Source organism: Ranitomeya imitator, chromosome 10 (assembly GCF_032444005.1).
Source record: "Ranitomeya imitator isolate aRanImi1 chromosome 10, aRanImi1.pri, whole genome shotgun sequence".
Classification (NCBI taxonomy): Eukaryota; Metazoa; Chordata; class Amphibia; order Anura; family Dendrobatidae; genus Ranitomeya; species Ranitomeya imitator.
Window position 1 is genome coordinate 8244478 of NC_091291.1, and position 26667 is coordinate 8271144.

General features: G+C 45.1%; 1 long non-coding RNA gene across 1 annotated transcript; it reads left to right on the top strand.

Annotated features, from left to right (window-relative positions):
* Nucleotides 1-286: 286 nt before the first annotated feature.
* On the top strand, nt 287-26662 carry LOC138650909 (uncharacterized). The gene is made up of 3 exons (XR_011315416.1): nt 287-397; nt 9923-9960; nt 26570-26662. It is a non-coding gene; the product is annotated as an uncharacterized lncRNA (long non-coding RNA).
* The last annotated feature ends 5 nt before the right edge of the window (nt 26663-26667 follow it).

Genomic DNA, 26667 nt, shown 5'->3' on the forward strand with positions numbered 1-26667 from the left:
TCCTTTATATATACACTGCACAGTACCGCTCCTCCTGTCCTGTATATATACAGTGCACAGTACCACTCCTCCTGTCCTGTATATATACCCTGCACAGTACCACTCCTCCTGTCCTGTATATATACTGCACAGTACCACTTCTCCTGTCCTGTATATATATACACTCCACAGTACCGCTCCTCCTGTCCTGTATATATACACTGCACAGTACCGCTCCTCCTGTCCTGTATATATACACTGCACAGTACCGCTCCTCCTGTCCTGTATATATACACTGCACAGTAAAAAAAAAAAAAGGACCAGAGGCCAGATCTGAAATGTCCGCACTGGACCTGATCGGCCTTTACCTGCGCTTGCCTTTCCTGGCACCAAGGGACTGATTCTGAAAATGCTCCAGGTACAGTTTGCGTGTAATGTGGTCCTTTTTTTTGTTTTATACTCTTTATACATTCAGGAGGCCATAATGGCACAACGTAAATAAAATACGTAGAGTAGGACTGCCCCATTATGAGAATGCCGTGAAGTGGCGGGGTGGCTCAAAGAATTGATCAATTGTTTGCTAAATGTCTCATATTTGAAATACAGTTAGAATTTATGTGCAATTGCACTTCAGTTATTGCGTTCTGACCATAAGCAGTGCTGGCTTCTTCCCTTTTTTTTGCTTTGCAAAAAATGTATGAAACTGGGATGTGAAATGATGAATCCGGCCTCCGAATCCGGTTTTTCATGCTTTTTTTCCATTGAAATCATGCACATCTTTCATTCTCGCTCTCTAAAAAAAAAAAAAAAAAAACAAAAAAACGGATCAGTTGCATCAGTTTTTCACTATTTGCAACGAATCCGTTTTTTCAAAAATTCGCCGGATCCTGCCTGACGGAAACAAACTGATATGTGAAAGTAGCCTAGCTATCCATATATCTATCTATCTACAGCTATCCCTTAGGCAGGATCCGGCGAATTTTTGAAAAAACAGATCCGTTGCAAATAGTGAAAACCTGATGCAACTGATCCGTTTTTTTGAGAGAGAAGAGAAATTGTGCAGGATTTATATGGAAAAATGCATGAAAAACCGGATTCATCATTTCACATCTCAGTTTCATACGTTTTTTTTGCCGGATCCGTCGCTGGGCATTTTCTCACCGGACAGAAAAAACATTCTTCTCTACGTTTTCCCCGTCCGCCAGAAACAGCTTTTTTGACGGATGAAACGAAGTGGCCATCAGGCGCTAATACAACTCTATGACAAAAAAAACGGATCCGGCGGAAAAAAAACAGATTCATTTTTTTCAAAACTCACCGGATTGTGCCTGACGGCAAAAACCTGATGTGTGAAAGTAGCCAGATAGATATATGGATAGAAACATCTCTGTATCTACAAATATATCTATAAATATATCTATAGATCAATATAGCCATAGATATCCATGTATAGATTTATCTATGGCTATATCCATAGATATATAATAGCTAGGTCAATGTTTCTTAATGAACGTTTAATTTAAAATATATATATATATATAGATAGATAGATAGATAGATAGATAGATAGATAGATAGATAGATAGAAAAAACGGCGTGGGCTCCCGCGCAATTTTCTGCGCCACAGGGGGAAAGCAGATGTGCAGGGGCCAATATTTGTACCAAAAAACCAAGAAAAACAACAAGGGTCCCTAAAATATAACTTTTAATAGAAAAAGTTAAAAGACTATCTACTATATAATTGTCTAAGTGTCACTTCCGTCTTTCTGTCTGTCACAGATATTTATTGGTCACGGCCTCTGTCTGTCATGGAATCCAAGTCGGTGATTGGTCGTGTCAAAAAGCCCACGGACCATTGCCATGACCAATCAGCGACGGGCACAGTCCGGAAGAAAATGGCCGCTCCTTACTCCCTGCAGTAAGTGCCGGGCGCCCGCATACTCCCCTCCAGTCACCGCTCACATAGGGTTAATGCCGGCGGTAACGGACCGCGTTATGCCGCAGGTAACGCACTCTGTTACCGCTGCTATTAACCCTGTGTGACCAAGTTGATGCTGCCTATGCAGCGTTAATAGTAAAAAGATCAAATGTTAAAAATAATTTTAAAAAAATTAAAAATCATCATATACTCACCCTCCGGCGCCTTTCCCGCTCTTCGAGACGTTCCGGCGCTAAGGATGGTATGCGACAAGGACCTTCCATGACGTCACGGTCATGTGACCGCGACGTCATCACAGGCCCTGCGCGCCTGCGCGAGAAGGACCTGCCATGACGTCACGGTCATGTGACCGTGACGTCAAGGCAGGTCCTTCTCGCGAAGGCGCGAAGAAGCTGCGGTACCATGGAACAGGCAGGGACAGCGTCAGGAGCAGGGGAGTATTTAATATTCACCTGTCCGCGTTCCATCCACCGGGCGCCGCTCCGTCTTCCCGTCCTCTTGCAGTGACTGCGCAGGTCAGAGGGCGCGATGACGTATTAGTGTGCGCGCCGCCCTCTGCCTGAACAGTCAGTGCGGAGAGACGGGACGCTGAGGAGCAGCGACGAGAGGTGAGTATGTGAATTTTTTTTTTTTATTGCAGCAGCAGCAGCATTACATGTGGCACAATGCTGTGTGGAGCATCTATGGGGCCATAAAGAACTGCATGGAGCATTATATGGGGCATCTATGGGGCCATAACTGCATGGAGCATTATATGGAGCATCTATGGGGCCATAACTGCATGGAGCATTATATGGGGCATCTTATGGGGCCATAAAGAACTGCATGGAGCATTATATGGGACATCTATGGGGCTATAACTGCATGGAGCATTATATGGGGCATCTATGGGGCCATAACTGCATGGAGCATTATATGGGGCATCTATGGGGCCATAACTGCATGGAGCATTATATGGGGCATCTATGGGGCCATAACTGCATGGAGCATTATATGGGGCATCTATGGGGCCATAACTGCATGGAGCATTATATGGGGCATCTTATGGGGCCATAAAGAACTGCATGGAGCATTATATGGGACATCTATGGGGCCATAACTGCATGGAGCATTATATGGGACATATATGGGGCTATAACTGCATGGAGCATTATATTGGACATCTATGGGGCCATAACTGCATGGAGCATTATATGGGGCATCTATGGGGCCATAACTGCATGGAGCATTATATGGGACATCTATGGGGCCATAACTGCATGGAGCATTATATGGGACATCTATGGGGCTATAACTGCATGGAGCATTATATTGGACATCTATGGGGCCATAACTGCATGGAGCATTATATGGGGCATCTATGGGGCCATGAAGAACTGCATGGAGCATTATATGGAGCATCTATGGGGCCATAACTGCATGGAGCATTATATTGGACATCTATGGGGCCATAACTGCATGGAGCATTATATGGGGCATCTATGGGGCCATGAAGAACGGCATGGAGCATTATATGGGGCATCTATGGGGCCATAACTGCATGGAGCATTATATGGGGCATCTATGGGGCCATGAAGAACTGCATGGAGCATTATATGGGACATCTATGGGGCCATAACTGCATGGAGCATTATATGGGACATCTATGGGGCCATAACTGCATGGAGCATTATATGGGACATCTATGGGGCCATAAAGAACTGCATGGAGCATTATATGGGGCATCTATAGGGCCATAACTGCATGGAGCATTATATGGGGCATCTATGGGGCCATAAAGAACTGCATGGAGCATTATATGGGGCATCTATAGGGCCATAACTGCATGGAGCATTATATGGGGCATCTATGGGGCCATAACTGCATGGAGCATTATATGGGACATCTATGGGGCCATAAAGAACTGCATGGAGCATTATATGGGACATCTATGGGGCCATAACTGCATGGAGCATTATATGGGACATCTATGGGGCCATAACTGCATGGAGCATTATATGGGGCATCTATGGGGCCATAACTGCATGGAGCATTATATGGGGCATCTATGGGGCCATAACTGCATGGAGCATTATATGGGGCATCTATGGGGCCATAAAGAACTGCATGGAGCATTATATGGGACATCTATGGGGCCATAAAGAACTGCATGGAGCATTATATGGGACATCTATGGGGCCATAAAGAACTGCATGGAGCATTATATGGGACATCTATGGGGCCATAAAGAACTGCATGGAGCATTATATGGGGCATCTATGGGGCCATAACTGCATGGAGCATTATATGGGGCATCTATGGGGCCATAAAGAACTGCATGGAGCATTATATGGGACATCTATGGGGCCATAAAGAACTGCATGGAGCATTATATGGGGCATCTATGGGGCCATAACTGCATGGAGCATTATATGGGGCATCTATGGGGCCATAACTGCATGGAGCATTATATGAAGCATCTATGGGGCCATAACTGCATGGAGCATTATATGGGACATCTATGGGGCCATAAAGAACTGCATGGAGCATTATATGGGGCATCTATGGGGCCATAACTGCATGGAGCATTATATGGGGCATCTATGGGGCCATAACTGCATGGAGCATTATACTACGTGACTGGGCAAAATACTACGTGGACATGCATATTCTAGAATACCCGATGCGTTAGAATCGGGCCAGCATCTAGAACGTATATATTTGTCCCAGTAAGATATTTTACAGCATAAGAGTGCACAATGTGAATTTACAATCATCCAGTCACAAATAATCCAGTTTAAAATTACATTAAAATTTCAATAAATATATTTACTGAAAAAAATAAATAAGAAAGCAATGTTTATAAATTAGATACATGCACCCATCTACTTGCTGCAAAGTCCCATCCTGTTTACTGAAACCGTCAAATATAGAGATAAGATAATAGACCAAGCGCTAATCGGCGTCTGTTATACTACCACAGGATGTGACCAATTAACCAGACATTATTTCAATAATAATAATAATAATAGCCATATATGGGTTTTCCAGATACCAAGAAAATAAATGATGGAAACAATGTTGAAAGCAGCACCCAGCACAGCAAATGTCTAATGGAAAGACACAATCGTCTTATTTAAGGAAGGAAGCGATGCAACATGTCAAATCTGTACTCATCTATTTGCTGCGGTGTCCCATCCTGTTATCCACAAAACCCGGGAGTAAAGATGGTACAGTAGAAATGGCAATGATCAATGTCTGTTAGGAAGTCCCCAAGTAATACCCGACGCGTTTCCCCCCCATTGGGAATGACGGGGGTTCATCAGGGGTTCAGCAGCCACGCAAAAGATAAAGGAGCTGTGGAGACATTGATCACTGCCGTTTCCACTATACCATCTTTACACCCGGGTTTTGTGGATAACAGGATGGGACACCGCAGCAAATAGATGAGTACAGATTTGACATGTTGCATCGCTTCCTTCCTTAAATAAGACGATTGTGTCTTTCCATTAGACATGTGCTGTGCTGGGTGCTGCTTTCAACATTGTTTCCATTTATTTATTTTCTTGGTATCTGGAAAACCCATATATGGCTATTATTATTATTATTATTATTGAAATAATCTCTGGTTAATTGGTCACATCCTGTGGTAGTATAACAGACGCCGATGATCGCTTGGTCTATTATCTTATCTCTATATTTGACGGTTTCAGTAAACAGGATGGGACTTTGCAGCAAGTAGATGGGTGCATGTATCTAATTTATAAACATTGCTTTCTTATTTGTGACTGGATGATTGTACCTTCACATTGTGCACTCTTATGCTGTATAATATCTTACTGGGACAAATATATGTATATATACTAGATGGTGGCTCGATTCTAACGCATCGGGTATTCTAGAATATGCATGTCCACGTAGTATATTACCCAGCCACGTAATATATTGCCCAGCCACGTACTATATTGCTCAGCCACGTAGTATATTGCACAGCCACGTACTATATTGCTCAGCCACGTAGTATATTGCACAGCCACGTAGTATATTGCACAGCCACGTAGTATATTGCCCAGTCACGTAGTATATTGCCCAGTCACGTAGTATATTGCCCAGTCACGTAGTATATTGCACAGCCACATAGTATATTGCCCAGCCACGTAGTATATTGCCCAGTCACGTAGTATATTGCCCAGTCACGTAGTATATTGCCCAGCCCACGTAATATATTGCACAGCCCACGTAGTATATTGCCCAGTCATGTAGTATATTGCACAGCCACGTAGTATATTGCCCAGTCACGTAGTATATTGCCCAGTCACGTAGTATATTGCCCAGCCCACGTAATATATTGCACAGCCCACGTAGTATATTGCCCAGTCATGTAGTATATTGCCCAGCCACGTAGTATATTGCCCAGCCACGTAGTATATTGCACAGTCACGTAGTATATTGCACAGTCACGTAGTATATTGCCCAGCCACGTAGTATATTGCCCAGTCATGTAGTATATTGCCCAGCCACGTAGTATATTGCCCAGCCACGTAGTATATTGCACAGCCACGTAGTATATTGCACAGTCACGTAGTATATTGCACAGTCACGTAGTATATTGCCCAGCCACATAGTATATTGCCCAGTCATGTAGTATATTGCCCAGTCACGTAGTATATTGCCCAGACATGTAGTATATTGCCCAGCCACGTAGTATATTGCCCAGACATGTAGTATATTGCCCAGCCACGTAGTATATTGCCCAGACATGTAGTATATTGCCCAGCCACGTAGTATATTGCCCAGACATGTAGTATATTGCCCAGCCACGTAGTATATTGCCCAGCCACGTAGTATATTGCCCAGACATGTAGTATATTGCCCAGCCACGTAGTATATTGCCCAGACATGTAGTATATTGCCCAGCCACGTAGTATATTGCCCAGACATGTAGTATATTGCCCAGCCACGTAGTATATTGCACAGCCCATGTAGTATGTTGCCCAGCTACATAGTATATTGCCCAGCGACATAGTATATTGCCCAGTGACGTAGTATATTGCTCAGTGACGTAGTATATTGCCCAGTGACGTAGTATATTGCCCAGTCATGTAGTATATTGCCCAGTCACGTAGTATATTGCCCAGCCATGTAGTATATTGCCCAGCCACGTAGTATATTGCCCAGTCACGTAGTATATTGCCCAGTCACGTAGTATATTGCCCAGCCACGTAGTATATTGCACAGCCCACGTAGTATATTGCCCAGCCATGTAGTATATTGCCCAGCCACGTAGTATATTGCCCAGTCACGTAGTATATTGCCCAGTCACGTAGTATATTGCCCAGTCACGTAGTATATTGCCCAGTCACGTAGTATATTGCCCAGTCATGTAGTATATTGCCCAGCCACGTAGTATATTGCCCAGACATGTAGTATATTGCCCAGCCACATAGTATATTGCCCAGCCACGTAGTATATTGCCCAGCCACGTAGTATATTGCCCAGACATGTAGTATATTGCCCAGCCACATAGTATATTGCCCAGTCACGTAGTATATTGCACAGCCCATGTAGTATATTGCCCAGCTACATAGTATATTGCCCAGCGACATAGTATATTGCCCAGTGACGTAGTATATTGCCCAGTGACGTAGTATATTGCCCAGTGACGTAGTATATATTGCCCAGTGACGTAGTATATATTGCCCAGTGACGTAGTATATTGCCCAGTGACGTAGTATATTGCCCAGTGACGTAGTATATTGCCCAGTGACGTAGTATACAGCAAAGAGCCACATAGTATATTGGCCAGTCACGTAGTATATTGCCCAGCCAGGTATGTCACAGGTGAAAAAATAAAAAATAAACATATACTCACCTTACCGAGGGAGCCCTTGTAGTCCACAGCAGCTTCCGGTCCCAGGGTTGGTATGAGTGCAGGGCCTATGATGACGTCGCGGTCACATGACCGTGACGTCATGGCAGGTCCTTCTGCCACCGGAGCCTTCAACGGAAGATGGCGGCTGGCGCGAGCTGCTACGGAGGGCGAGTATAGCAGGTTTTGTTTGTTTTTTTAAAATTATTTTTAACATTACATTTTTTACTATTGATGCCGCATAGGCAGCGTCAATAGTAAAAAGTTGGGGACACACAGGGTTAATAGCGGCGGTAACCGAGTGCGTTACCCGCGGCATAACGCGGTCCGTTACCGCCAGCATTAACCCTGTGTTAGCGGTGACCGGAGGGGAGTATGCGGGCGACAGGCACTGACTGCGGGGAGTAAGGAGCGGCCATTTTCTTCCGGACTGTGCCCTTCGCTGATTGGTCGCGGCAGCCATGACAGGCAGCTGGCGAGACCAATCAGCGAATGAATAACCGTGACAGAAGGACAGACAGACGGAAATGACCCTTAGACAATTATGTATATAGATCTGCATTCTGCTTACCCGTCTATTTTTCTTGGGTCAAGTTGCGGAGTTTTGCATCCGCTTTTTCTGGTTATTATTACTCCTTGAGAGATATCTGAAATTTTTTTTTTGTATTGTTACTTTTTTTTATTGCTTTTTTCATTTTTTTTTCTTCTTACGGGTACCAGGGTGTTGTTGGGACATTGCTTTTGTCCATCTCGATTGTAGGGACTGTAAGGGACCCTAGGGTCAGCCACCGCTGAGTGGGGGCACCTGTCATCATTTTTTAGGGTGTCGACCTCCACTGCCAGGCAGGTGTTACTATAGGGATGCGCTATAGGGCTCACCAGTGTTCCTGTATTGCAGGGATTCTTTGGGGATTCAAAGGGTGAGCCGTCGAGGAGTGGGGGCGCCTACCGCAGTAAATTAGGGTGCCAACCTCCACTGTCAGGCAGGATACATTGTAGTACGATTTAGGGTCTTTTTGAGGTACATTAATTGTCTTCCTACTTTTTTAACATTATTATGATTAATAGAGTCTTTTAACTTTTTCTATTAAAAGTTATATTTTAGGGATCCTTGTTGTTTTTCTTGTTTTTTTGGTGTTGTTCTAGGATTCTGATTTATAATATGTGGTTTTTTTTGCCAATATTTGTAGCCTGGGAAGGGGCAATACCCATGGCCCCCTCCCAGGCTATGAATATCAGCCCGCAGCTGTCTGCGTAGCCTTTACTGGCTATTAAAATAAGGGGAACCCCCCAAAAATGAAGTGGGGTCCCCCTATATTTTATAGCCAGAAAGACTACGCAGACAGCTGCGGGCTGATACATAGCCAAGAGAGGGGCCATGGATATTGCCCCCCGCTACAAATACCAGCCCCCAGCCGCCCCAGAAATGGCGCATCTGTAAGATGCGCCAATTCCGGCACTTAGCCACTCTCTTCCCACTCCCGTGTAGTGGTGGGATATGGGGTAATAAGGGGTTAATGTCTCTTGCTATTGTAAGGTGACATTAAGCCGGGTTAATAATTGAAAGTCGTCAATAAGTCGCCTATCCATTATTCATCCTATAGTCTTGAAAGAGTTAAAAAAAATAAAGACACAGGCAGAAAAAAATATTTTAATATTCTTAATTTCACCATACTTACCACACTCGATCACATGCAAAAAAGTTAAAAATAATAAACCAACAGTATACTCCCTGTCCGCCGTAGTCCAATTAACAACGAGTGTCCCACGACGATCTCCCCTATAGAACAGTGATATCGGGTGATGTCCCTGCTCTTTAGGACCCTCAGTGACACACTGACAGGAGACAATGGCTCCGGCAGTGCATCACTGAAGAGGTTATCTTAGTTCAGGGTCTAACTTTATGGCATTGCTGCGTGGGAACTTTCTCACACAGCAGTGCTATAAGTGAGACTAGGGACTATTTTTTACAGTGGCGGAGGAATACAGTGCAGAAGGATACCTTCCATCATTGTATTCGTGGAGCCCCTGGAGAGAGGTCGCATCAGCTGATGTGGCTGTTCTCCACGGGAGAACGTCGTGGGACACTCGTTTTTATTGGATATCTGCAGATCAGGAAGTATAGTGTTCGTATATTAATTTAATATTTTTTACAGGTGACATTGGCTTAGGGGATCAAAGTGACAAGGTGATGGTGAGTATGTACTCTGTTATATGTATGTATTGAATGTACTGTATGAATGTACTGTATATACTGTATGTACTGTACGTGGTATGTTGTATGTTCTGTTATATGTTGTATGTTCTGTTGTATGTTCTGTTGTATGTTCTATATTTGGGTTTTTTTTTTAAATTTTTTACATTCAACACATTAGCCGGATGATGGGACTACTACTGTCCCATCATTGGCTAATGTGTCAATCACTGTCATTGCAGCAGGCATAGCCCGATGTGACTTGTAGTCCCATCGGACGATGCCTACACACACACACACACAAAGACCCCAGAGAGGCCCGCACAGACCCCCAGCCCGCACAGACCCCTGACAGTGCCGCACAGTCTCTGCCCACACTCTTCCCCCCTCCCGATCTGCAGTGTTTTCACCCGTAGCTAAACCGCAGATCGTTTTTACATCTGCGGTTTTGCTGCGGAATAACCCGACTCAATACAAGTCAATGGGTGCAGAAACGCTGCAGATCCACACAAAGAATTGACATGCTGCGGAAAAAACGCTGCGTTTCTGCGCGGTTTTTCCCGTTGCATGGGCACAGCGGATTTGGTTTTCCATAGGTTTACATGGTACTGTAAACTCAAGGAAAACTGCTGCAGATCCGCAGCGTCAAAAACACTGTGGATCCGAGGTAAAAACCGCAACGTGTGAACATGGCCATAGGCTATGTGCACACGATGCAGATTTAGTGCGGATCCGCAGAGGATTTTTCCGTGCAGAAACGTGATTTACAGTACAATGTAAATCAATGGGGAAAAAAAGCTGTGCAGACGGTGCGGAAAAATCCGCGCGTAAACGCTGCGGATTTAAAAGAAGTGCATGTAACTTATTTTTTGCGGATCTGCAGAGTTTCTGCACCCTTCCATTATAGAAATCCGCAGTGGTAAAAATCGTAGAAAATCCGCAAAAAAAAAAAGAAGCATCAATTCTGCATAAAAACCGTACAAAATCCGTGGCAAATCGGCACCTGCGGTTTCTGTCAGGAGATGCGGATTTTGTGCGAAAATTCTGCACCCCATTCCGCAACGGGTGCATATAGCCATACACTGCACAGTACCACTCCTCCTGTCCTGTATATATACACTGCACAGTACCACTCCTCCTGTCCTGTATATATAAACTGCACAGTACCACTCCTCCTGTATATATACCCTGCACAGTACCGCTCCTCCTGTATATATACACTGCACAGTACCACTCCTCCTGTCCTGTATATATACACTGCACAGTACCACTCCTCCTGTCCTGTATATATACACTGCACAGTACCACTCCTCCTGTCCTGTATATATACACTGCACAGTACCACTCCTCCTGTCCTGTATATATACACTGCACAGTACCACTCCTCCTGTATATATACCCTGCACAGTACCGCTCCTCCTGTATATATACACTGCACAGTACCACTCCTCCTGTCCTGTATATATACACTGCACAGTACCACTCCTCCTGTCCTGTATATATACACTGCACAGTACCACTCCTCCTGTCCTGTATATATACACTGCACAGTACCACTCCTCCTGTCCTGTATATATACACTGCACAGTACCACTTCTCCTGTATATATACACTGCACAGTACCACTCCTCCTGTATATATACACTGCACAGTACCACTCCTCCTGTATATATACACTGCACAGTACCACTCCTCCTGTATATATACACTGCACAGTACCACTCCTCCTGTATATATACACTGCACAGTACCGCTCCTCCTGTCCTGTATATATACACTGCACAGTACCACTCCTCCTATATATATATATATATATATATATACACTGCACAGTTCCACTCCTCCTGTATATATACACTGCACAGTACCACTCCTCCTGTATATACACTGCACAGTACCGCTCCTCCTGTATATATACACTGCACAGTACCGCTCCTCCTGTCCTGTATATATACACTGCACAGTACCAGTCCTCCTGTCCTGTATATATACACTGCACAGTACCACTCCTCCTGTCCTGTATATATACACTGCACAGTACCGCTCCTCCTGTCCTGTATATATACACTGCACAGTACCACTCCTCCTGTCCTGTATATATACACTGCACAGTACCACTCCTCCTGTCCTGTATATATACACTGCACAGTACCACTCCTCCTGTCCTGTATATATACACTGCACAGTACCACTCCTCCTGTCCTGTATATATACACTGCACAGTACCACTTCTCCTGTATATATACACTGCACAGTACCACTCCTCCTGTATATATACACTGCACAGTACCACTCCTCCTGTATATATATATACACTGCACAGTACCACTCCTCCTGTCCTGTATATATACACTGCACAGTACCACTCCTCCTGTCCTGTATATATACACTGCACAGTACCGCTCCTCCTGTACTGTATATATACACTGCACAGTACCGCTCCTCCTGTCCTGTATATATACACTGCACAGTACCACTCCTCCTGTATATATACACTGCACAGTACCACTCCTCCTGTATATATACACTGCACAGTACCACTCCTCCTGTATATATATATATATATATATACACACTGCACAGTACCACTCCTCCTGTCCTGTATATATACACTGCACAGTACCGCTCCTCCTGTCCTGTATATATACACTGCACAGTACCGCTCCTCCTGTCCTGTATATATACACTGCACAGTACCGCTCCTCCTGTCCTGTATATATACACTGCACAGTACCGCTCCTCCTGTCCTGTATATATACACTGCACAGTACCACTCCTCCTGTCCTGTATATATACACTGCACAGTATCACTCCTCCTGTCCTGTATATATACACTGCACAGTAACACTCCTCCTGTATATGTACACTGCACAGTACCACTCCTCCTGTATATATACACTGCACAGTACCACTCCTCCTGTCCTGTATATATACACTGCACAGTACCACTCCTCCTGTATATATACACTGCACAGTACCACTCCTCCTGTCCTGTATATATACACTGCAGAGTACCGCTCCTCCTGTATAAATACACTGCACAGTACCGCTCCTCCTGTATATATACACTGCACAGTACCGCTCCTCCTGTATATATATCTACACTGCACAGTACCACTCCTCCTGTCCTGTATATATACACTGCACAGTACCACTCCTCCTGTATATATACACTGCACAGTACCGCTCCTCCTGTCCTGTATATATACACTGCACAGTACCACTCCTCCTATATATATATATATACACTGCACAGTTCCACTCCTCCTGTATATATACACTGCACAGTACCACTCCTCCTGTATATACACTGCACAGTACCGCTCCTCCTGTATATATACACTGCACAGTACCGCTCCTCCTGTCCTGTATATATACACTGCACAGTACCACTCCTCCTGTCCTGTATATATACACTGCACAGTACCACTCCTCCTGTCCTGTATATATACACTGCACAGTACCGCTCCTCCTGTCCTGTATATATACACTGCCCAGTACCGCTCCTCCTGTATATATACACTGTACAGTACCGCTCCTCCTGTATATATACTGCACAGTACCACTCCTCCTGTCCTGTATATATATACTGCACAGTACCACTCCTCCTGTCCTGTATATATACACTGCAGAGTACCTCTCCTCCTGTCCTGTATATATACACTGCACAGTACCACTCCTCCTGTCCTGTATATATACACTGCACAGTACCACTCCTCCTGTCCTGTATATGTACACTGCACAGTACCGCTCCTTCTGTATATATACACTGCACGGTACCGCTCCTCCTGTCCTGTATAGATACACTGCACAGTACCACTCCTCCTGTCCTGTATATATACACTGCACAGTACCACTCCTCCTGTATATATATATATATACTGCACAGTACCACTCCTCCTGTATATATACACTGCACAGTACCACTCCTCCTGTATATATACACTGCACAGTATCACTCCTCCTGTCCTGTATATATACACTGCACAGTACCACTCCTCCTGTCCTGTATATATACACTGTACAGTACCGCTCCTCCTGTATATATACTGCACAGTACCACTCCTCCTGTATATATACACTGCACTGTACCACTCCTCCTGTCCCGTATATATACACTGCAGAGTACCGCTCCTCCTGTATATATACACTGCACAGTACCACTCCTCCTGTATATATACACTGCACAGTACCACTCCTCCTGTCCTGTATATATACACTGCACAGTACCACTCCTCCTGTCCTGTATATATACACTGCACAGTACCACTCCTCCTGTATATATATACTGCACAGTACCACTCCTCCTGTATATATACACTGCACAGTACCACTCCTCCTGTATATACACTGCACAGTACCGCTCCTCCTGTCCTGTATATATACACTGCACAGTACCACTCCTCCTGTCCTGTATATACACACTGCACAGTACCACTCCTCCTGTCCTGTATATATACACTGCACAGTACCACTCCTCCTGTATATATACACTGCACAGTACCACTCCTCCTGTCCTGTATATATACACTGCACAGTACCGCTCCTCCTGTCCTGTATATATACACTGCACAGTACCACTCCTCCTGTATATATACACTGCACAGTATCACTCCTCCTGTATATATACACTGCACAGTATCACTCCTCCTGTATATATACACTGCACAGTACCACTCCTCCTGTATATATACACTGCACAGTACCACTCCTCCTGTCCTGTATATATACACTGCACAGTACCGCTCCTCCTGTCCTGTATATATACACTGCACAGTACCGCTCCTCCTGTATATATACACTGCACAGTACCACTCCTCCTGTATATATACACTGCACAGTACCACTCCTCCTGTCCTGTATATATACACTGCACAGTACCACTCCTCCTGTCCTGTATATATACACTGCACAGTACCACTCCTCCTGTCCTGTATATATACACTGCACAGTACCACTCCTCCTGTATATATACATTGCACAGTACCACTCCTCCTGTATATATACACTGCACAGTACCACTCCTCCTGTCCTGTATATATACACTGCACAGTACCACTCCTCCAGTCTTGTATATATACACTGCACAGTACCGCTCCTCCTGTCCTGTATATATACACTGCACAGTACCACTCCTCCTGTCCTGTATATATACACTGCACAGCACCGCTCCTCCTGTATATATACACTGCACAGTTCCACTCCTCCTGTATATATACACTGCACAGTACCACTCCTCCTCTATATATACTCTGCACAGTACCGCTCCTCCTGTATATATACACTGCACAGTACCACTCCTCCTGTCCTGTATATATACACTGCACAGTACCACTCCTCCTGTCCTGTATATATACACTGCACAGTACCACTCCTCCTGTATATATACACTGCACAGCACCGCTCCTCCTGTCCTGTATATATACACTGCACAGAACCACTCCTCCTGTCCTGTATATATACACTGCACAGTACCACTCCTCCTGTCCTGTATATATACACTGCACAGTACCGCTCCTCCTGTCCTGTATATATACACTGCACAGTACCACTCCTCCTGTCCTGTATATATACACTGCACAGTACCACTCCTCCTGTATATATTCACTGCACAGTACCGCTCCTCCTGTCCTGTATATACACTGCACAGTACCACTCCTCCTGTATATATACACTGCACAGTACCACTCCTCCTGTCCTGTATATATACACTGCACAGTACCGCTCCTCCTGTCCTGTATATATACACTGCACAGTACCACTCCTCCTGTATATATACACTGCACAGTACCACTCCTCCTGTATATATACACTGCACAGTACCACTCCTCCTGTATATATACACTGCACAGTACCACTCCTCCTGTATATATATACACTGCACAGTACCACTCCTCCTCTATATATACTCTGCACAGTACCGCTCCTCCTGTCCTGTATATATACACTGCACAGTACCACTCCTCCTGTCCTGTATATATACAGTGCACAGTACCACTCCTCCTGTATATAAACACTGCACAGTACCACTCCTCCTGTCCTGTATATATACACTGCACAGTACCGCTCCTCCTGTCCTGTATATATACACTGCACAGCACCGCTCCTCCTGTATATATACACTGCACAGTACCACTCCTCCTGTATATATACACTGCACAGTACCACTCCTCCTGTATATATACACTGCACAGTACCACTCCTCCTGTATATATACACTGCACAGTACCACTCCTCCTGTATATATACACTGCACAGTACCACTCCTCCTCTATATATACTCTGCACAGTACCGCTCCTCCTGTCCTGTATATATACACTGCACAGTACCACTCCTCCTGTCCTGTATATATACAGTGCACAGTACCACTCCTGTCCTGTATATATACAGTGCACAGTACCGCTCCTCCTGTCCTGTATATATACACTGCACAGTACCACTCCTCCTGTATATATACACTGCACAGTACCGCTCCTCCTGTCCTGTATATATACACTGCACAGTACCACTCCTCCTGTCCTGTATATATACACTGCACAGTACCACTCCTCCTGTATATATTCACTGCACAGTACCGCTCCTCCTGTCCTGTATATATACACTGCACAGTACCACTCCCCTCTATATATACTCTGCACAGTACCGCTTTTCCTGTCCTGTATATATACTCTGCACAGTACCGCTCCTCCTGTCCTGTATATACACTGCACAGTACCACTCCCCTCTATATATACTCTGCACAGTACCGCTCCTCCTGTCCTGTATATATACACTGCACAGTACCACTCCTCCTGTCCTGTATATATACTCTGCACAGTACCACTCCTCCTGTCCTGTATATATACACTGCACAGTACCGCTCCTCCTGTCCTGTATATATACTCTGCACAGTACCACTCCTCCTGTCCTGTATATACACTGCACAGTACCACTCCCCTCTATATATACTCTGCACAGTACCGCTCCTCCTGTCCTGTATATATACTCTGCACAGTACCACTCCTCCTGTCCTGTATATATACACTGCACAGTACCACTCCTCCTGTCCTGTATATATACACTGCACAGTACCACTCCTCCTGTCCTGTATATATACACTGCACAGTACCACTCCTCCTGTATATATACTGCACAGTACCACTCCTCCTGTATATGTACATTGCACAGTACCACTCCTCCTGTCCTGTATATATACACTGCACAGTACCACTCCTCCTGTCCTGTATATATACACTGCACAGTACCACTCCTCCTGTCCTGTATATATACACTGCACAGTACCGCTCCTCCTGTCTTGTATATATACACTGCACAGTACCGCTCCTCCTGTCCTGTATATATACAATGCACAGTACCGCTCCTCCTGTATATATACACTGCACAGTACCAGTCCTCCTGTATATATACACTGCACAGTACCACTCCTCCTGTATATATACACTGCACAGTACCACTCCTCCTGTCCTGTATATATACACTGCACAGTATCACTCCTCCTGTATATATACACTGCACAGTACCACTCCTCCTGTATATATACACTGCACAGTACCACTCCTCCTGTATATATACACTGCACAGTACCGCTCCTCCTGTCCTGTATATATACACTGCACAGTACCACTCCTCCTGTATATATACACTGCACAGTACCACTCCTCCTGTATATATACACTGCACAGTACCACTCCTCCTGTCCTGTATATATACACTGCACAGTACCACTCCTCCTGTATATATACACTGCACAGTACCACTCCTCCTGTCCTGTATATATACACTGCACAGTACCACTCCTCCTGTTCTGTATATATACACTGCACAGTACCACTCCTCCTGTCCTGTATATATACACTGCACAGTACCGCTCCTCCTGTCCTGTATATATACACTGCACAGTACCACTCCTCCTGTCCTGTATATATACACTGCACAGTACCACTCCTCCTGTCCTGTATATATACACTGCACAGTACCACTCCTCCTGTATATATACACTGCACAGTACCGCTCCTCCTGTCCTGTATATATACACTGCACAGTACCACACCTCCAGTATATATACACTACACAGTACCACTCCTCCTGTATATATACACTGCACAGTACCACTCCTCCTGTCCTGTATATATACACTGCACAGTACCACTCCTCCTGTCCTGTATATATACACTGCACAGTACCACTCCTCCTGTCCTGTATATATACACTGCACAGTACCGCTCCTCCTGTCCTGTATATATACAATGCACAGTAACGCTCCTCTTGTATATATACACTGCACAGTACCACTCCTCCTGTATATATACACTGCACAGTACCACTCCTCCTGTATATATACACTGCACAGTACCGCTCCTCCTGTCCTGTATATATACACTGCACAGTACCACTCCTCCTATATATATATATATACACTGCACAGTACCACTCCTCCTGTCCTGTATATATACACTGCACAGTACCGCTCCTCCTGTCCTGTATATATACACTGCACAGTACCACTCCTCCTGTATATATACACTGCACAGTACCACTCCTCCTGTATATATACACTGCACAGTACCGCTCCTCCTGTCCTGTATATATACACTGCACAGTACCACTCCTCCTGTATATATACACTGCACAGTACCACTCCTCCTGTCCTGTATATATACACTGCACAGTACCGCTCCTCCTGTCCTGTATATATACACTGCACAGTACCACTCCTCCTGTATATATACACTGCACAGTACCACTCCTCCTGTCCTGTATATATACACTGCACAGTACCGCTCCTCCTGTCCTGTATATATACACTGCACAGTACCACTCCTCCTGTATATATACACTGCACAGTACCACTCCTCCTGTATATATACACTGCACAGTAGCACTCCTCCTGTCCTGTATATATACACTGCACAGTACCGCTCCTCCTGTCCTGTATGTATACACTGCACAGTACCGCTCCTCCTGTCCTGTATGTATACACTGCACAGTACCGCTCCTCCTGTCCTGTATATATACACTGCACAGTACCGCTCCTCCTGTATATATACACTGCACAGTACCGCTCCTGCTGTCCTGTATATATACACTGCACAGTACCGCTCCTCCTATATACACTGCACAGTACCACTCCTCCTGTCCTGTATATATACACTGCACAGTACCACTCCTCCTGTCCTGTATATATACACTGCACAGTACCACTCCTCCTGTCCTGTATATATACACTGCACAGTACCACTCCTCCTGTATATATACACTGCACAGTACCACTCCTCCTGTATATATACACTGCACAGTACCGCTCCTGCTGTCCTGTATATATATACACTGCACAGTACCACTCCTCCTGTCCTGTATACACTGCACAGTACCACTCCTCCTGTCCTGTATATATACACTGCACAGTACCGCTCCTCCTGTATATATACACTGTACAGTACCGCTCCTCCTGTATATATACTGCACAGTACCACTCCTCCTGTCCTGTATATATACAATGCACAGTACCACTCCTCCTGTCCTGTATATATACACTGCAGAGTACCGCTCCTCCTGTATATATACACTGCACAGTACCACTCCTCCTGTATATATACACTGCACAGTTCCGCTCCTCCTGTCCTGTATGTATACACTGCACAGTACCACTCCTCCTGTCCTGTATATATACACTGCACAGTACCACTCCTCCTGTCCTGTATGTATACACTGCACAGTACCACTCCTCCTGTATATATACACTGCACAGTACCACTCCTCCTGTCCTGTATATATACACTGCACAGTACCTCTCCTCCTGTCCTGTATATATACACTGCACAGTACCTCTCCTCCTGTCCTGTATATATACACTGCACAGTACCACTCCTCCTGTCCTGTATATATACACTGCACAGTACCACTCCTCTTGTCCTGTATATATACACTGCACAGTACCGCTCCTCCTGTATATATACACTGCACGGTACCGCTCCTCCTGTCCTGTATATATACACTGCACAGTACCACTCCTCCTGTCCTGTATATATACACTGCACAGTACCACTCCTCCTGTATATATATATATATATATATATATATATACTGCACAGTACCACTCCTCCTGTATATATACACTGCACAGTACCACTCCTCCTGTATATACACTGCACAGTACCGCTACTCCTGTCCTGTATATATACACTGCACAATACCGCTCCTCCTGTCCTGTATATATACACTGCACAGTACCACTCCTCCTGTATATATACACTGGACAGTATCACTCCTCCTGTCCTGTATATATACACTGCACAGTATCACTCCTCCTGTCCTGTATATATACACTGCACAGTACCACTCCTCCTGTCCTGTATATATACACTGTACAGTACCGCTCCTCCTGTATATATACTGCACAGTACCACTCCTCCTGTATATATACACTGCACAGTACCACTTCTCCTGTCCTGTATATATACACTGCACAGCACCGCTCCTCCTGTATATATACACTGCACAGTACCGCTCCTCCTGTCCTGTATATATACACTGCACAGTACCACTCCTCCTGTATATATACACTGCACAGTACCACTCCTCCTCTATATATACTCTGCACAGTATCGCTCCTCCTGTATATATACACTGCACAGTACCACTCCTCCTGTCCTGTATATATACACTGCACAGTACCACTCCTCCTGTCCTGTATATACACACTGCACAGTACCACTCCTCCTGTATATATACACTGCACAGCACCGCTCCTCCTGTCCTGTATATATACACTGCACAGAACCACTCTTCCTGTCCTGTATATATACACTGCACAGTACCACTTCTCCTGTATATATACACTGCACAGTACCGCTCCTCCTGTCCTGTATATATACACTGCACAGTACCACTCCTCCTGTCCTGTATATATACACTGCACAGTACCACTCCTCCTGTATATATTCACTGCACAGTACCGCTCCTCCTGTCCTGTACATATACACTGCACAGTACCACTCCTCCTGTATATATACACTGCACAGTACCACTCCTCCTGTCCTGTATATATACACTGCACAGTACCGCTCCTCCTGTCCTGTATATATACACTGCACAGTACCACTCCTCCTGTATATATACACTGCACAGTACCACTCCTCCTCTATATATACTCTGCACAGTACCGCTCCTCCTGTCCTGTATATATACACTGCACAGTTCCACTCCTCCTGTATATATACTCTGCACAGTACCGCTCCTCCTGTCCTGTATATATACACTGCACAGTACCACTCCTCCTGGCTTGTATATATACACTGCACAGTACCACTCCTCCTGGCCTGTATATATACACTGCACAGTACCACTCCTCCTGTATATATACACTGCACAGTACCACTCCTCCTCTATATATACTCTGCACAGTACCGCTCCTCCTGTCCTGTATATATACACTGCACAGTTCCACTCCTCCTGTATATATACTCTGCACAGTACCACTCCTCCTGTCCTGTATATATACACTGCACAGTACCACTCCTCCTGGCTTGTATATATACACTGCACAGTACCACTCCTCCTGGCCTGTATATATACACTGCACAGTTCCACTCCTCCTGTATATATACACTGCACAGTACCGCTCCTCCTGTCCTGTATATATACACTGCACAGTACCGCTCCTCCTGTCCTGTATATATACAGTGCACAGTACCACTCCTCCTGTCCTGTATATATACAGTGCACAGTACCCCTCCTCCTGTCCTGTATATATACACTGCACAGTACTGCTCCTCCTGTCCTGTATATACACTGCACAGTACCGCTCCGCCTGTCCTGTATATATACACTGCACAGTACCACTCCTCCTGTATATATACACTGCACAGTACCGCTCCTCCTGTCCTGTATATATACACTGCACAGTACCGCTCCTCCTGTCCTGTATATATACACTGCACAGTACCGCTCCTCCTGTCCTGTATATATACAGTGCACAGTACCACTCCTTCTGTCCTGTATATATACAGTGCACAGTACCACTCCTCCTGTCCTGTATATATACAGTGCACAGTACCGCTCCTCCTGTCCTGTATATATACAGTGCACAGTACCGCTCCTCCTGTCCTGTATATATACACTGCACAGTACCACTCCTCCTGTCCTGTATATATACACTGCACAGTACCGCTCCTCCTGTCCTGTATATATACAGTGCACAGTACCACTCCTCCTGTCCTGTATATATACAGTGCACAGTACCGCTCCTCCTGTCCTGTATATATACACTGCACAGTACCACTCCTCCTGTCCTGTATATATACACTGCACAGTACCACTCCTCCTGTATATATACACTGCACAGTACCCCTCCTCCTGTCCTGTATATATACAGTGCACAGTACCACTCCTCCTGTCCTGTATATATACAGTGCACAGTACCGCTCCTCCTGTCCTGTATATATACACTGCACAGTACCACTCCTCCTGTCCTGTATATATACACTGCACAGTACCGCTCCTCCTGTCCTGTATATATACAGTGCACAGTACCACTCCTCCTGTCCTGTATATATACAGTGCACAGTACCACTCCTCCTGTCCTGTATATATACAGTGCACAGTACCACTCCTCCTGTCCTGTATATATACAGTGCACAGTACCACTCCTCCTGTATATATACACTGCACAGTACCACTCCTCCTGTCCTGTATATATACACTGCACAGTACCACTCCTCCTGTCCTGTATATATACACTGCACAGTACCACTCCTCCTGTATATATACACTGCACAGTACCACTCCTCCTGTATATATACACTGCACAGTACCGCTCCTCCTGTCCTGTATATATACACTGCACAGTACCTCTCCTCCTGTCCTGTATATATACACTGCACAGTACCACTCCTCCTGTCCTGTATATATACACTGCACAGTACCGCTCCTCCTGTCCTGTATATATACAGTGCACAGTACCACTCCTCCTGTCCTGTATATATACAGTGCACAGTACCACTCCTCCTGTCCTGTATATATACAGTGCACAGTACCACTCCTCCTGTCCTGTATATATACAGTGCACAGTACCACTCCTCCTGTCCTGTATATATACAGTGCACAGTACCACTCCTCCTGTCCTGTATATATACACTGCACAGTAACGCTCCTCCTGTCCTGTATATATACAGTGCACAGTACCACTCCTCCTGTCCTGTATATATACAGTGCACAGTACCACTCCTCCTGTCCTGTATATATACACTGCACAGTACCCCTCCTCCTGTATATATACAGTGCACAGTACCACTCCTCCTGTCCTGTATATATACAGTGCACAGTACCACTCCTCCTGTCCTGTATATACACTGCACAGTACCACTCCTCCTGTCCTGTATATATATACTGCACAGTACCTCTCCTCCTATATATATACACTGCACAGTACCGCTCCTCCTGTCCTGTATATATACACTGCACAGTACCACTCCTCCTGTATATATACACTGCACAGCACCGCTCCTCCTGTCCTGTATATATACACTGCACAGAACCACTCTTCCGGTCCTGTATATATACACTGCACAGTACCACTCCTCCTGTATATATACACTGCACAGTACCGCTCCTCCTGTCCTGTATATATACACTGCACAGTACCACTCCTCCTGTCCTGTATATATACACTGCACAGTACCACTCCTCCTGTATATATTCACTGCACAGTACCGCTCCTCCTGTCCTGTACATATACACTGCACAGTACCACTCCTCCTGTATATATACACTGCACAGTACCACTCCTCCTGTCCTGTATATATACACTGCACAGTACCGCTCCTCCTGTCCTGTATATATACACTGCACAGTACCACTCCTCCTGTATATATACACTGCACAGTTCCACTCCTCCTGTATATATACTCTGCACAGTACCGCTCCTCCTGTCCTGTATATATACACTGCACAGTACCACTCCTCCTGGCCTGTATATACACTGCACAGTACCACTCCTCCTGGCCTGTATATATACACTGCACAGTACCACTCCTCCTGTATATATACACTGCACAGTACCACTCCTCCTGTCCTGTATATATACAGTGCACAGTACCACTCCTCCTGTCCTGTATATATACACTGCACAGTACCGCTCCTCCTGTCCTGTATATATACAGTGCACAGTACCACTCCTCCTGTCCTGTATATATACAGTGCACAGTACCCCTCCTCCTGTCCTGTATATATACACTGCACAGTACTGCTCCTCCTGTCCTGTATATACACTGCACAGTACCGCTCCGCCTGTCCTGTATATATACACTGCACAGTACCACTCCTCCTGTATATATACACTGCACAGTACCGCTCCTCCTGTCCTGTATATATACACTGCACAGTACCGCTCCTCCTGTCCTGTATATATAAACTGCACAGTACCGCTCCTCCTGTCCTGTATATATACAGTGCACAGTACCACTCCTCCTGTCCTGTATATATACAGTGCACAGTACCACTCCTCCTGTCCTGTATATATACAGTGCACAGTACCGCTCCTCCTGTCCTGTATATATACACTGCACAGTACCACTCCTCCTGTCCTGTATATATACACTGCACAGTACCGCTCCTCCTGTCCTGTATATATACAGTGCACAGTACCACTCCTCCTGTCCTGTATATATACAGTGCACAGTACCGCTCCTCCTGTCCTGTATATATACACTGTACAGTACCACTCCTCCTGTCCTGTATATATACAGTGCACAGTACCACTCCTCCTGTATATATACACTGCACAGTACCACTCCTCCTGTATATATACACTGCACAGTACCACTCCTGTATATATACACTGCACAGTACCGCTCCTCCTGTCCTGTATATATACACTGCACAGTACCTCTCCTCCTGTCCTGTATATATACACTGCACAGTACCACTCCTCCTGTCCTGTATATATACACTGCACAGTACCGCTCCTCCTGTCCTGTATATATACAGTGCACAGTACCACTCCTCCTGTCCTGTATATATACAGTGCACAGTACCACTCCTCCTGTCCTGTATATATACAGTGCACAGTACCACTCCTCCTGTATATATACACTGCACAGTACCACTCCTCCTGTATATATACACTGCACAGTACCACTCCTGTATATATACACTGCACAGTACCGCTCCTCCTGTCCTGTATATATACACTGCACAGTACCGCTCCTCCTGTCCTGTATATATACACTGTACAGTACCGCTCCTCCTGTCCTGTATATATACACTGCACAGTACCACTCCTCCTGTATATATACACTGCACAGTACCACTCCTCCTGTATATATACACTGCACAGTACCACTCCTCCTGTATATATACACTGCACAGTACCACTCCTCCTGTCCTGTATATATATACTGCACAGTACCGCTCCTCCTGTATATATATACACTGCACAGTACCACTCCTCCTGTATATATACACTGCACAGTACCACTCCTCCTGTCCTGTATATATATACTGCACAGTACCGCTCCTCCTGTATATATATACACTGCACAGTACCACTCCTCCTGTATATATACACTGCACAGTACCACTCCTCCTGTCCTGTATATATACACTGCACAGTACCACTCCTCCTGTCCTGTATATATACACTGCACAGTACCACTCCTCCTGTATATATACACTGCACAGTACCACTCCTCCTGTCCTGTATATATACACTGCACAGTACCACTCCTCCTGTCCTGTATATATACACTGCACAGTACCACTCCTCCTGTATATATACACTGCACAGTACCACTCCTCCTCTCCTGTATATATACACTGCACAGTACCGCTCTTCCTGTATATATATACACTGTACAGTACCACTCCTCCTGTCCTATATATATATACTGCACAGTACCACTCCTCCTGTATATATACACTGCACAGTACCACTCCTCCTGTCCTATATATATATATATATACTGCACAGTACCACTCCTCCTGTATATATACACTGCACAGTACCACTCCTCCTGTATATATACTGCACAGTACCACTCCTCCTGTATATATACTGCACAGTACCACTCCTCCTGTCCTGTATATATATACTGCACAGTACCACTCCTCCTGTATATATATACTGCACAGTACCACTCCTCCTGTATATATACTGCACAGTACCACTCCTCCTGTCCTGTATATATACACTGCACAGTACCTCTCCTCCTGTCCTGTATATATACACTGCACAGTACCGCTCCTCCTGTATGTATACACTGCACAGTACCACTCCTCCTGTATATATACACTGCACAGTACCGCTCCTCCTGTATATATACTGCACAGTACCACTCCTCCTGTATATATACTGCACAGTACCGCTCCTCCTCTGCCGCCATCAAATTACAGGTGTTTTCCATCCTTACAACTTCTGCCATCTTGTGGCTGCATACGGATACACAGTCCCCAAATTCCCCATACCAGCCTTCTGTGCTGCAATGACTAAGTTACAGAAAAAGTAATTCTGCAGGTTGGGCTAATCCCACCACCTGCATTCAAGTACCAATCCTCCTTAGAGTCACTAAATATTGCTGTTTTTATATTTTTTACTTCGCAATTTCCCTACAGATTGTTCTGATGTTGGAGAAATAAATGGATTCTGCTGAGCCTGGCAGTTTAGAATGAGGAAGGAGACTGCTGCCATCTCGTGGCCACTACTAGGTAAT